Genomic DNA, 15,026 nt, shown 5'->3' with positions numbered 1-15,026 from the left:
TTAAAATTTTTCTCTCTCCCTCTTTTTTTTTTCTGGTAAATATACTTCTGCAGATACAGGAAATCCGTTAGCACTTACTATCTGTTGGGCAAGCACGGGTGCTTACCCCACGTGAGAAGCCAGTGAAGGCAAAGTCTCCAGGCGCGGCCTGCCCCGGGGAGCTTACCTTCTGGGGATCCGAAAGCGCCTGAGGAGCGACGCTGGTATAAACAAGTCACACGTGCGGTGCTGCTTTCAGGGTTTGACATTTGTTGGAAAAGAATAGGATACTTCGATCTACATTTGATATCCAAGATCAAGTATCACTTATAGTAGGCTTTAGCATAGCACCAGATTTGAATTCCGGGCCATATTCTGGGCATCGTACTGGAGTTTGGGGGAAGAAAAGTGCTATAAAAGGAGACTCTGAGGCATTGTCTAAAATAACACTAAAACCACTGGTTGAAAATTAAAACATTTTAAAATTAATAATAAAGAGATACATTGGTATATCTCTGTATTCTTTGGAATTTAGCCAAGATATATTTTAAAAATTAGTCATTACAGTCAAAGTGATTTCACCAGTTGCTCATTTATGCAGTGAATACATGAGGGCTGTGAGAAGGGATTGCATTTGTCTGTCTTCCGAGGCCTAATTTTTATTGGTAGTCCTCATCCCCCCCCACCCCCCCCCCCCCCCCCCCCCCGGGAGCTACAGATCTCGCTTCTAGGTCCATCTGCATTCACACTGTCTCTGAGCGGATGCCCCAGCCTCTCCCGGTGAGCCTCTGCTTAACTAACTTCACCCGTAGGAGATACTCTTTTACTAGGTTTGTTTCGACTATGCAGGCTTTCTTACTCTCTCTGCAGAAGTTACTACTACACACCCTTCTGGCTCCATGACGTAAAGCCTCTCTGTCTAGAGCCAGGCCATACTCTGCCAAAGAAGGATTCTCTCATTCGGGAAATCAGACCCACTAAACAGACTCTCTGGCTCTGCTTTTAATGCTCTTGTGAGTACAGGCTAAATGCCTTTGCTAATATAGTTGTCAAGAAATTGTGTTTGGGGGCGCCTGGGTGTCTCAGTCATTAAGCGTCTGCCTTTGGCTCAGGGCGTGATCCCAGGGTCCTGGGATCGAGCCCCACACAGGGCTCCATGCTCCGCTGGGAGCCTGCTTCTTCCTCTCCCACTTCCCTTGCTTGTGTTCTCTCTCTCGCTGGCTGTCTCTCTCTGTCAAATAAATAAATAAAATCCTTTAAAAAAAAAAAGAAAAGAAGAAAAGAAAAGAAAAGAAAAGAAAAGAAAAGAAAGGAAAAGAAAAGAAATTGTGTTTGGGACCTGGGCTGAGAAACAGATGTCAAGATCTCCAATTGCAGCGCTGTACCTGCAGACCAAGGTCAGCAGGGCGAAGAACGGGACATCCAATCAAGAGTTGGCCAGTCTTCCAGTTCCTAAATGAGGCTGAGAAAGAGAAAGAGATTTGGAGAAGTGCCTGGACACTACTCCTTCCCATGTTCCTCCATGTACATATACTTATATATGCGAGGCACTGTTATCTATAAAGTAAGAAACTGGAAGCTACCGGGGTACCTGGATGGCTCAGTCAGTTAAGCATCTGCCTTTGGCTCAGGTCATGATCCCAGGGTCGAGTCCCTCATTGGGCTCCCTGCTCAGGGGGGAGCCTGCTTCTCCTTCCCCCACTCCCCCTGCTTGTGCTCTCTCTCTGCCAAATAAATAAAATCTAGAAGAAAAAAAAAAACTGGAAGCAACCTAAATGTCCAAAACTGGGGAAATTTTTATCAACATTGTATTATACCTAGAACATTTTGCAGTTATTTTAGTGATCTTTATAATATTATGTAGCAATGTGGGAAAAGAATTTACGTGCATGTTTAAGTGAAAAGGTCAGGATATGAAATTATTTGGATGGCTTGACATAACCTGTATAAAAATAAATGCACACGACAGAACAGCAGAGTACTGAAAGGACATGGGCAAACCCAGTTAATAGTTGACATTTTGGGTGTATGATTATATGCCATTTCCTTCTCATTTTTCAAAATTTTCACAATGTTACTACATTGTTTTTACACAAAATTGAGCATATTATACGTACCCACCTGCATGCCTTGTCCAAAATAGTTTAGGACTGTGCTAGGCCGTGGATTTTAATATTATCAGTTATAAATAGAAGTAATAAAAGATCTTATTCAAACTGGTTTAACCTAGAGTATTTATTGGAATATATCATTAAAAAATTCAGAAGATGGACCACCCCCAGGATGAGCTGTTCCCGAGATTCATAGCGTCCTCAGTGCTGGCACCCCATTACCCCTGACTCTGCCTTCCTGCATGTATCAGCCTTTTTGTCATACTTCCTCCCTTGTGGCAGAAAAATGGCTGCAGCAGTTCCATTTTAGAGAAGGAGGAAGGTCAACTTTTCCCCCAATTATCAAATAACAATCTTTGCTTCACTCTATTTGTACCGACGTGGACCAGTTGCTGAGCCCAGGGGACTGCTACACTGGCTTACGGTTAAACTATGCCAGCCGCGCCCCCGTCTGTGGTAGGCTGCTCTTCACAGATATTTGCTGCCTCTCCGTGTGGGAGGATTATACTTCCCCACCTCGCTGACATCGGGTGAACCATAACTTGCACTGGCTATTGAAATGCAAAATGCCAATGTTCAATACCAAAATGTGACATAGTTGTTGGACACTGGAGTTGGCTTCACGGAAGCCATTTTGTTCCTTCTGCCAGGTGGAAGTGTTCAGAGTCAATGTGTGGTTTGCCGTATTCCCTTCCCCCTCTGCTACAACCTCTGGCAATATTCCAAACAGAGGCTTCAGTGTCAGCTTGGGTTCAAGAATAAAGATGAAACTGAGTAGATCCACAGCCCATCTGGACTGCACGTGAAGCATGAGCGCCACCTTTGTTATTATCAGCTGCTGAGATTTGGGGGTTGCTTGTTACTGAACATAACCTAGCCTACCCTGACTTGGCTTGAGTCCTAGCTTAGCCATTTCCCGGATACAGGAAGTTGGATAAGTTATTTCACTTCTCTGCACTTCCTCTCTTTATTTGCAAAATAGAGATGATATGTAAAACACCTCGTACCTACATGCAGTAGTCCCTCCCTTAACCGCGGGGGATACATTCCAAGGCTTCCGGTGGGTACCTGAAATAACCTAGAGAACCGAACCCTATATATACTTTGTTTTTTCCTATGCATACTTATGATAAAGTTCAATTTCTAAATTGTGCGCAGTAAGATATTAACGATAATAACTAATAACTAATAAAAAGACAATTATAACAATATACTGTAATAAAAGTTATGTGAATGTGGTCTCTCTCTTAAAATATCTTATTGTACTGTCCTCAACCTTCTTGTGATGATGTGAGATGATAAAATGCCTACATGATGAGATGAAGCAAGGGGAACGACGTAGGTGCCGTGACGCAGCGTCAGGCTACTACTGACCTCATGACATGTCAGAAAGAGGATCGTCTGCTTCTGGACTGAGGTTGACCATGGGGGACTGAAACCACAGAACATGAAACTGTGGATGAGGAGAGACTGCTATACTCAAAAATGACAACTATTATTATTCGTTGATAACTAGAATGATAATTCTTATTTCCATGGGGGATTTTCTCAGAATTTATCTTAGTGATTTTCAGGGAGGAAGAAAGTCCATCTGAAAGAGGAGGTATATTGTATCCTTTTTTACCAAGACAAAGTTACCTAAAGTTTCAGTATATACACTAATTATCTGTAGATAGAACAAGAAATTCTTCCTTAAGATATAAATGTTAGTTCCTTGGAATGTTCTTTCTTTTTTAAGAAATAAAAAAAGATTAACCCAAAATTTCATATGGGAAAAATGGTTTTTACGTTCAATACCAAAATGTGATAAAGCTATTCAACAATACAGTTGGCTTCACTGAAGTAATTTTGTTCCTTCTCTGAGTTATCTATTATTGAAGATAGCCAAGCAATGGATATTGAAATAGATGATTTTTCTATTCCATTGTGAAAACTCTTGTGTTCCCTGAGCCCCTTCCCATAAAGTGATGTATTCTTGTGTGTGTGTGTGTGTGTGTGTGTGTGTATGAGAGAGAGAGAGAGAGAGAGAGAGAGAGAGAGATTATAGTCAGAGGAATGCAGTTTAAAAGTAAAATTTCCATTTTATTCCTTGAGAATGTAATTATATCTATACTTGAATCTAAGTTGACTTGATTTTGTAATCAATAATTATTTTACATTATGGAACACATTTTCTACCTTAGACATTTATCACTGACATCTGATATCTAGCACGATTTATTCAGATTATAGGTTTTATCTTGCTTAGGTTTCTTGTATTCAGTAATTAAGGTACAATACAATTATTTATTTCTTTAGATTAAAAAATGCTTTGAAAAATGTACTGTAACTAAATCATGGTTTAAATGCATTAGGGCAGTAATTACTACACATTGCTATGCAACTTAATTACCTGAAACCTTACACACACACACACACGCACACACACACAGACTTGTGACTTACAGTCTCCGGAAGTAGGTCTCAAATTTTTTCTTTATTTCAAAAGCTTCTCAGGGAGTGACATCACCAAGATGGCGATGTAGGTTGTTCCTGACTTCTCTTCCCCTCACGAGAACAACTAACTAACATCTGTTAGTTCCTGAGAGAATCCTAGAACATGAGGATGAGGCATAAGCACTCCCCTGCACCTCAGAGACCAAGACAGACTACATTAAAAGGAGGTTGTTTTTGAGAGTATTGAGCTATGAACATCCTTGCACATGTCTCATGGAGCACATAGGAAATAATTTCCCTTGAGCAGATGCCTTTCGGTTTTATTGCTAGAGGGAAGAATACGAATAAGTTCTTAATTATGAGACCACGTCCAAGTGTAGCAACAAACTTTTTCAGAGTAGATACATCATTTTCATTCCCACTAGGATTGATCCCAGTAGATCTATCTCCTTTTCAACTAGTTGTTATGGTCAGATTTATTTTTCATTATAATTTTTTTTTTTGCCAATGAAAAAGACACACAATATTTAGAAAAATTTCTCGAACACCCAGATTTTGATTTCTAAATATCATTCCCCACTAAAAGAAACCAAGGATCCTTGGTGAAAGGACTGATCCCTGGGGTGGGGTGGGGAAAATATAAGATGAACTCAGAACATTTTCTTGTGCCAGAAAGTAGAAAATTGCCCAAGGAATGATGAGGTCATGTCAAAGAACACAGAACTCTGCTTGACAGGGCTCTTGCTGGCCACATCTGGGGAAATTTGAATATGAAAATAAGATAATAATAATAATAGATTATAATCCACTGGATAAAATAAGTCTATACTGATATATTCAAAGGAGGGAGGGAGGAGGAAGAAAGAGGGAGGAAGAGAAGGAAGGAGGGAGGGCAGAAAAGCTCTTATAAAAGAATGTCAACTAATAAATCTGGAAGGAATAATGCGATTAGAAAATCACCAGTTGGGCAAGAATAATCAATAGATGCTAAAACCCATAGGTAAGAGTTTGATGAGGAATAGAAAGAATATTTACATCATCTCAAAGTATCTTCCCATAATTACCCCCTAATGTAAAGGGAAATGAGTACATTTACAGTGAAAAAGTCTGGCAGGCACCACCTGTACTGGTTTGAGTGGTGGCCCCTAAAAGATATGTTTATGTCCCAACCCCCAGGATCTGTGAATGTGACCTTATTTGAAAAAAGGGTCTTTGCAGATAGCATTAAGTTAAAGATTTAATGAAATCATCCTGAATTACTTGGGCCCTAATCCAATGGCAAGTGACAGAAGAGGAGAAGGCAATGGATAGAGAGAAGGAGAAGGCCTTGTGAAGACGGAGGCGGAGAAAGCTACAAGAAATGCCAACAGCTACCAGAAGCCAGAAGATGCAAGGAAGGATTGTACCCTAGACTTTCAAGAGAGAGTATAGCCCTGACAACACCTTGATTTTGGGCTCTGGTCTTCTCACTGTGAGAGAAAACTTTTCTGTTGTTTTAAGCCACACGATTTGTGGTAATTTGTCATGGTAGCCCTAGGAAACGAATATACCACCTTAAGCGAATGATCAGTGTTAATATCACCAAGGAAGGAATTAACCTACATCATGTGGTTCTTGATGAGATGCACTGAGAAGCTCTCAACTTCACTCAATAATGTTCCTGTCAAAATTGCACAACCCGAATCCAACCGTAAGGAAATAGTGATCACAACCAAATTGAGAGCCATTCTCCAAAATAAGTTGTCTATACTGTTGAGGTTATAAAAAACCAATAGAAGGTTGAGGAACTGCTCTAGATTAAAGGACATTAAAGAAGTATGACAACAAAATATAATGAGTGACCTTCACTGGAGCCTGGTCTGTGAAAAACTTTGGGGGGGGGGGTAACTGGCAAAGCTTGAGCATTAGACTGTGGATTGGATAATAATATTGTACTAAAGTTCGTATTTTTATTACTCATACCATGATTATGTGAAAAGAATATCCTTGTTTCTAGGACATAAACACTGAATATCAAGGGGTAAGGGGTCATACTGTCTGCAACTTATTCCCAAATGATGCAAAAAAAAAGTATCTATGCATTCATGTAGAAAAAGAATGAAAAAGTACATCTGGCAAATATATTATATTATACTCCATATATAGTATTTATATATTATAAGTAAATGGTACCCAAAATTTCTTTGTACTATTATTGCATTTTTCAGTAATTTTAAAATTATTTCAAAGTAAGATATTTTTAAAAGCTTACTAGATTATTCTAATGTGTAACCAGGTATGAAAACCATTAAAATTCACTTGTTAATGCAGTGGCTCTCATCTGGGTGATTTTGCCTCCCAGAAAACATAGAGAAATGTCGGAAGACATTTTTGCTTGTCAATGACTGCAGATGGTGGAGGGGAGGGACGCAGGGATCTGGAGGGGTACTCTTGGCGCCTAGCGTGTCTAAAGGCCAGGGAGGCCGCGAAGATGGTAAAATGAGCCGGAGAGCTGCCCACAAGTAATTATCTGGCCCAAAATGTCAAAAGTGCCATTGTTAAGCACCTTGCTTTAAGGAAATGATACACCTTCACTACTTGAACCGGATTCTAAACACTTATGGAAAATGGCAACAAATGTATATAGGTTTAGAATACTTAACACAGCAACATTTTACATCAACAAAAGATTCCCATTTTACAGGTAAAAATATATTTGCATTTCAAGACTTGGAAATCACATACAGAAATACATACAATCACATGTGATACCATACGTCAAACAAGAATAGTAAAGGAAGGGAGAAGCATAGAAGTCTGGCTCAATCATTTTAACACCAACCAAGTAGTTTTCACAATATTAGACAATAAGTCCACCGCAAATGTGATTCCAAGGCATTCGAACAGCTCAGTGAGAAAGATAAATAGACTCCTCTCAAACTTCTGACTAGACTCATAAAGCAGTATAAATATATTACATTTACTGGTTACCTAGGGTAATCCATATCACTTCTTTCTACATCTAATGAGATTTCCCGTTTCTATATTTTTAGCATAGGAGAGCGACACAAGCATCGCCATAACTAATGAGTAATGAATCAGACAGCATTAGTCAGGTTTTCCCATCACGAACAATCCACGAGCCTCCATGACTCTCAGCAGCAAACACTCATTTCTTACTCATAGGTCTGTGCACTGGCTGAGTGGACGCTGCTTCAAGCTCAGGTCTGCTCTTCATTCCCTCGCCCTGGGACCAGTAATCACCTGGACACACTCCCGGCAGATCAAGATGCTCCAGAAGCCGGGCCAAACTCTGCAAGCATGTTCAAAGCCTCACTCACGCCACATCTGCTAATATCCTGAATTTATCTTCCCGTGTCAAGATAAAGAGTTTTATCTCATTTTAACGGTTGCGTTGTATTCTGTAGCACAGGAAAGCTATCATTTATTAAGTCTCTTATTAATGGGCCTTTGGATTATTTCCAATTTTCTCTTATTATATCTGATGCTGTGATAAACATCCTTGTAGCTAAATTTTTATCTGAATTAAGCATTCATTGTTAAGGGAAAAAAAAAACCCTAAAAGTGGAATTTCTGGGTCAAAGCACAGAAACAATTATTTTCAAAAGGTTTTTCTTCTCAGTGTTATCTGGCATTAAAAATCAAAGCATCAATATTAGGCAGTTGGTTGAGGATATGAGGATATGAGGTACTGACCACGTATACGTGGGTGGGTAGGCGTGAGAGGACCAGAAGAGAAGAGGGGAAAAGAGAAGAAGGGAGGAGAAATGGAACGTGAGAACCATCCAAACCCAACAGAGAATGAGAGACACTATATAAGAATTACTGGTTGTAGTAGGAAACCCCTCTGAACAGCCAGTTGTACCCTTGTTGATTTGTAAATGAAATAGAAAAACCAAACCACTCAAATCAGAACATATATATCTGTTGCAAAAATTTAGCAATTTTTATAAGACGTACAAATATACAGCTAGTAAATTACTGGATCTAGAATTTTTAACTGCAGTCTATTACCTTGATCTCCTTTTCCCAATGAATCATTAAGAGCAGTGGTTCTCAACAGGGGTATATAGTTGGGTGTTACAGTTACATAGTTATAGTATATATAGTTAGAGGGGTATATATATATATGTGTGTGTGTGTGTGTGTGTGTGTGTGTGTGTTATAGTTATCTATTGCTATGTAACAAATCACCCCAAAACGTAGTGGCTTAAAACGACAATTTGTTATTATCACTGACGGTTCTGTGGGTCAGCTGGGCTCAGGTGAGCAGCTCTCTCATGGTGCCTCTCCTGTAGCTGTGGTCAGGTATTAGCTGGGGCTGAATCATCTGAGAGTTCAACTGGGTTGGGTGTCCAAGATGGCTCCCTCACAGGACCAGCAGTTGTTGGCTAAGAGCCCAGCTGACTGTGCCAAACTGAGTGGCCAAATGTGGCCTCTACTTATAGTTTGTGAGCCCCACAGCATGGTGGCTACACTCACAGATGGAGTGTCCTGGAGGGAGTATCCCAAGAGTGAGTGTTTCAAAGTCCCAGGCAGTAGCTTCAAGGCTTATGATCTAATCTCAGAAGTTCCAGAATATTTCTTCTGCATTCTTTTGTTTCAGCAAATCACTCAGGCCTCCCCAGAAGCAAGGGGAGAAGAACTAGATGCTGACCTCTTGATTAGGGAGCAGCAAGTCATAGTGCCGAAGAGGATGTGGGATGGAAACTATTATCGTGGCCATCTTTGGAAGATAAAATCTGCCACTGTGGGGGAGTTGGGAAGAATCCTCTGAAATTGTTGACTAGTTTTTTATATGCTTATGTCTTTCTCTGAAGAGAAGCCTAAATATTAAGAAGATTCTCAAAGGAATCTATGACCAAAATAAATAAGTAAAAAATGGAAACAATCACTAATCCAGGTAGATTATGGTGTGTTACATAATTAAGTTTATTTTATACCCTAATATTCCTTTCTAAGGATATTTAATCTCTGCCACTAACTTGGAATTGTTCAGCATCTAGCTATGATTCACTAAGAAATTCATCCAATTAAAATTTTTAAAAAGATGTCAGATAATTCTGTCAGTGTGAGTGACTACAAGTTAAATAAAGCCAGTTACACATAAACACACACTCACACACACGCACACACGCACACGCACTCATGTACATGTACATAAACATTTTCTGAATTGTAAACAGAGGAGCCTGATCAAATAGGGTTTGTATTTTGGGCCACTGTTGCCGTTGGAGCTACCTATATTTGATTTTGCAGAGAGCTCTAACAGACTATTAACATCCTACACACAGTTCGGGGAACATGTCTTTTTAGAGGCCTGCAGCACAGTCCTGCACAGCGCACAGTGATTTCCACCATGCAGCCTGAGATTTGACTACTTTCATCTCAGCATATGTAACTGTAACTGTTACTATTGGTCACGAAATTATCTGGGTTTTATTACAGCATTGGATTCTGTGACCCCCCAGAATCCTTGACTGCCTCAGATATGCTCCCTTTTTAGTAAGAACTCTTTCTGTCTGTTTATGCCCCTCTACTTACTATTAATTTCATGAACTTCTGTCCTCTGGATTTCAGTGGTGGTGGGAAGGGGAAGGCAGAGAATTCGGGAAGGGGTGCAGGAATGCCCAGCCAGCTGCATCCTCCACAAGAGGTTAGGAGACACCCTACATCAGTCAACAGGCCAACCACAGTCCCGTGCCAAAATCCATGTGAAAATTGGAGATGTACAACGAGCTAACAGGGGATTTTTGTTGCTGCCGCTGCTGAGATTGCTGGGTCTCTTACGACTCTTTTTATCTGCACGTTTATCTCCGTTCTCACCCTCTTCTCAAGCATTGCCTTCTTAAGGAGACTAGGTCACTTATTCCATAACATTCTGGACTCTGCTGATTTTTTCAACATGTTTCCCATCTCCAATGTTTCTGTAAACCCAGAAGTTAGATATACAGGCTTGGTTAGGTTCAGGGCTAACATTTTTGCCATGGATACCTCACAGGTGCTCCTCTGTACTTCTTATGACATCACACCAGGAAATATATAATATCCATTTGCCCTGCCTTCAATGATGTTGGTTGATCCAGATGGTGACTGCCTGATTCCTAGTCGTAAAGTTGTGCAGTGACCTTTTGCCTCCCTTAGAATAATGTTCAGTTCCTCATTAATGTTTTGCTTCTTAGTTTTAGCTTCCATAAATGTTTATTACTTGAATCGGTTATTTCATTAGATGTAAAATGGTGAATTTCTCTATCATTTCTTCTGCATTTACTAGCTAGAATACTTGTGTAAGAAAACTTTCCCTCATTAACTAGGGCTATATTATAAAATTCTTAAAATAGACTTTTCACATGAAAAGCAGATCAAGACTTATTTTTCCCATTAATTACTCATTTTTGGTGTATGAGTTAATAGACTATCTCCAATAGTGATAAACGAGTTATGTTTGTTACTTTGGCTTTCTCTTTTGAGTATCATTATAAATCCAGGCATATTTATTTAGTTATTGTGTTTCAATCAATTGCCATCATCTTTCTCGTTGATGGTAAAATGGACCACCTTTAGCCAGCATAACAAGATGGTCTAGTCTTGGTTTGTCATTTGCCATTCCACACCTGGAACCAGATCTCTCCAAGAATCCCTGATTCCTTTTAGCAGGGAATGGTAGGCAGAGACCACAGTGTTGGTGCTAACATTCTCAGTATTACTGGGTTGTCATTGCTACTGGGGCTTTTCTGTGCGCAGAACTGAGGTATTTTAACATTTTAAATTTTAACAAATTCACATTTATAATTCAAATATATTTGAATATTTGATATATCAAATTCAAATTTCAAATATTCAAATAGTTTAAACTTAATCAAAAGTAACCTACTGCTAATTGTTGAATCGTTACATCATACACCTGATGTATGATGTATACTTACTTATACGTATACTATACTATACTATACTATACTACAAGTATACTTACTTATACGTATACTATAATAACTTTAAAATATCAATATAATATAGTATAATGAAATACAGTAATATTATTACTAACAATCAGATACTGAATAAAGGTGAAGATTTCTTGTATTTTTGCGAGACGCTATTCCAGTAACAATATGTAATATACCCTATGTTCCAAAATACCCAACGGACCAAAGTACAGGTAAAAGCTTCTCTCTTGAGGAAGAGGAAAGTTCTAGCTAGATGAATGGTCAGAACAATTCAGTTACCCTGTCTCCCCTCCACCCCAGCCCTGAGAAGAGAGGAGAAAAGACCCAAGAAGAGCAGAGAGCGGGGATGCCTTGGCCCGTTGATACAGCATAGCCAGAGACCTTGGCTCTGAGCCCCGCCCTCCAGCGCTGCTGGGTGACGGCGGCAGCCTGGGAGATACGCCCCCAGCCGCACTGAACAAAGAAAGATGCAATAGGAGGCTCATGTTTATCTGCGCACATGTCTGTGGAGCAACTGCGAGCTTGAGATAGCCAGACACTCCGCCGCAGTGACGGGACTGTTTCGTAGCAGTTTAGCACTTTCAAAGAATAAATTGTATAAATGAAAAGTATATCCTCTCTCCCAGCCCCTAGATCATCCAAAACATTTCATTGGACAGCATGTGACACCAGCCTGACATTTTTGAGTGCATCACAGGCTTGTTGCTATTGTTTATCTTGTTCTTATCACATTGGTATTTAAGCACCTTATCGCTATACAGGAGAGAAAAGGTCCTGTTTCTTCGGGCTGTGTTTTTCAAGCAGTGACTCAGGAGCACTGATACGTGCGCTTGCTCTTTTTTGAGCTGTGCTCACATTTCTGCTGGGAGGCAACAACAAGGAGAACACAGGTGAGGCTGGCAGCCCTCGGGGAGGCAGAAGGTGCAAGGAGCACGATCAGGAAAGGCAAAGAAAGGCTCTGGTCCTTTAGGTGAACTGCAATCTGTTTTCTCTCCCTTTGAGACACCACAAGCTAACAGTCTCGCTTTCTTCCCTTCTCCTCTTTTCGTCTTCTGTGTTGGCCAAATCCATCCTTTCCAGCTCAGAAGAGGAGAGGTAACCTGCTTTGGTCCAGTTCTCTAGCTCCTGTCTGATTAATTAGGCCTGGCCCCCAGGACTGCTGCTCCTGTCATCTCACACTGTCTGCCACCCGTTGTATTCTTGGCAGCCTGCTCAGTTCAATCCATCAACATGAATACTGGGAAAAATTTGGGCCACTCTGTTTCATATTCTTCTAGCCCTCTCCTTAACCCCTTATATTCACAAAATATTTGCTTAAAGCAATAATGTCAATCACTAATGTAATCAGCATTCCCGAGCTTGCTAGAAATACTAGGTCCTCTACCCTGTATTTAAATTTGGATCTAATTCGGTCAGATAATAGTGGGGCCCTAGTGATACTGATGAAGGAAGTCCAAGGTTTGCACTTCAGGGAAAAACGGCTTCAATGTGTGAGGAGCAGAGGAAATAAAGGCTAGCCCTCAGATCCTGCCCACGATGCCCGTGCCTCATACAATGGAGTACTACTCAGCCGTAGAAAGGAAGTAACTGCTGATACGTACGTCACTGGCGAACCTCAAAGGCACTGACGGTGCTTGAGTGAAAGAAGTCAGACACCAAAAGGGTGAATAGACAGAAATCAGGTCAGTATTATTTGTGGGAGGGAGAGGGATTGATTGGGAAGGTATTTGGGGGGAACTTCTTGGTGATGAAAATGTAACTTGATCATCAACGGTGCATACAGGAATGTATGCCTCTGTCAAAATCTATCTAATTGTACATTTATGATCTGTGCTTTTCGTTGTATGCAAATTATATCTTAAAATTTTTGACTCGAATGTACCTACTTTGGGTGATGATAAAAAACACTGTTACCAATTTTTTTGCCAACTTGTATCTTTTAAAGGTACGCAAAAAGCAAACAAAACAAAACAAAACCCAACCTTTCAAGATAGAAAATGGAACAAAAAGATAGAAAATGATTTAACATAGTGCTGAAAATATGACATGCACTCAGTAAAGATGTATTGACACCTAATAGCCATGCAAAGGTTGTTCATTGTATAAGTTTGTTTACAAGACGTCTCCTTTCAGCCCAACATTATGGTCAATTTCAGCAGTATCTACAAGATTAAAATTTCCCAGCCCTATAAAAATCTTTTTAGTAATCCTCCATTCCATCAATCCAGTTATACAGCCTTTTCATGGGAGTACCATAAATAAAATCAATACCTTTTATTACTTCACCACCAGAAACTTACTACACCCAGATTCAAAGGCGGAAGGCTGCCTGCAAGGCTGCTTCACCCTTCACGGAGTATTTTATGAGGAAAGCATACTGTTATAATTTGGTATGAATAAGGAAAGCTACCTTTAAATCATAAGAAGTATTCCTTAGGTTGAAGAAGTATATATAAGGGCTATCAATCCCCTATGTATGATCTCTAGCAGATAAATACAGGGGGAAAAGTCAGCTTTCTTCTAAAGAAATAAAATTTCCTGAAAAATATATACTGGATGAATTTTAGGTTTTATAATATAAAGTGTGCACTGCCTGGTCTCAGGCAAATTGGACAAATGGCTCAGTAAGACTTATCTTTCTTAATTGTCCTGTGTTTCTAGGGAGAACTGGTCTCACAATGTGTATGTGACTATTTTCCTTTATGTTTTCACCCCCTTTGAGGACTATAGACAAAGAAAAAAAAATCAAAGAACCAACCAAGCAAAAATGCAAATCAAACTAAAGTTTCAGGCTAAAAGATAATTTATGGATAGATTATGTAACCACAATGCTGAAGATACCAGTTTAAAAACATTCTTTACCAATAGGAACTCCCCTAAATATTTTCAATTGTTTTGTCACTAGAGAATTCACATATAGAGAAGAAATAAACAATAAAACATTATAGGACAGCTATTACTGGAGAAATATGATTTTCTTTTTCAATTCTAGAGAATAAAAATTTTAAAGGGAAAAAAATAGAAATAATGAAAAAAGTAAGGACAATTCAAAAACTGGGAAAAGTTTTAAATCCTTCAACCACATATAAAAATTTTCATTTTGTTATAAAAGAATTAGAACTCTAATAGTTCAAACTCTGTATATTCCAGTGGTCTCCAAGTGTGATTCCCCAACCAGCCGCACCAGCATCACGTGGGGTCTTGTTTTAAATGCACATTCGGAGGCCCAGCCCAAGCCTATGGAGTGGCAAGCTCTGGGGGCAGAGCTCAGCCATCGGGGTTTAACAAGCCCTCCAGGTGATCGTGATGCAAGGTGGAGTCTGAGAGCCACTGATTTATTCCAAGAACATTTATGGGGTACCCATTGTGTGCCGGACTCTGAGAAAGTCATCGGGGACATAAAATAAGGAATTAACATGATCCATCATTTAATCAATCACGGAGAAAAAGAATATTAGTGAGGAAAGTCGTTTTTTAATACGGGAAAATAGGAGATATCTCGGCTACAGCTGGATCAGGTAGAACTACCAAAACCCTGAGGAAGTCTTCTTAG

Source organism: Ursus americanus, chromosome 1 (genome assembly GCF_024610735.1).
Source record: "Ursus americanus isolate L20-20 chromosome 1, mUrsAme1.1.p, whole genome shotgun sequence".
Taxonomy (NCBI): Eukaryota; Metazoa; Chordata; class Mammalia; order Carnivora; family Ursidae; genus Ursus; species Ursus americanus.
This window is presented reverse-complemented; position numbering follows the sequence as displayed.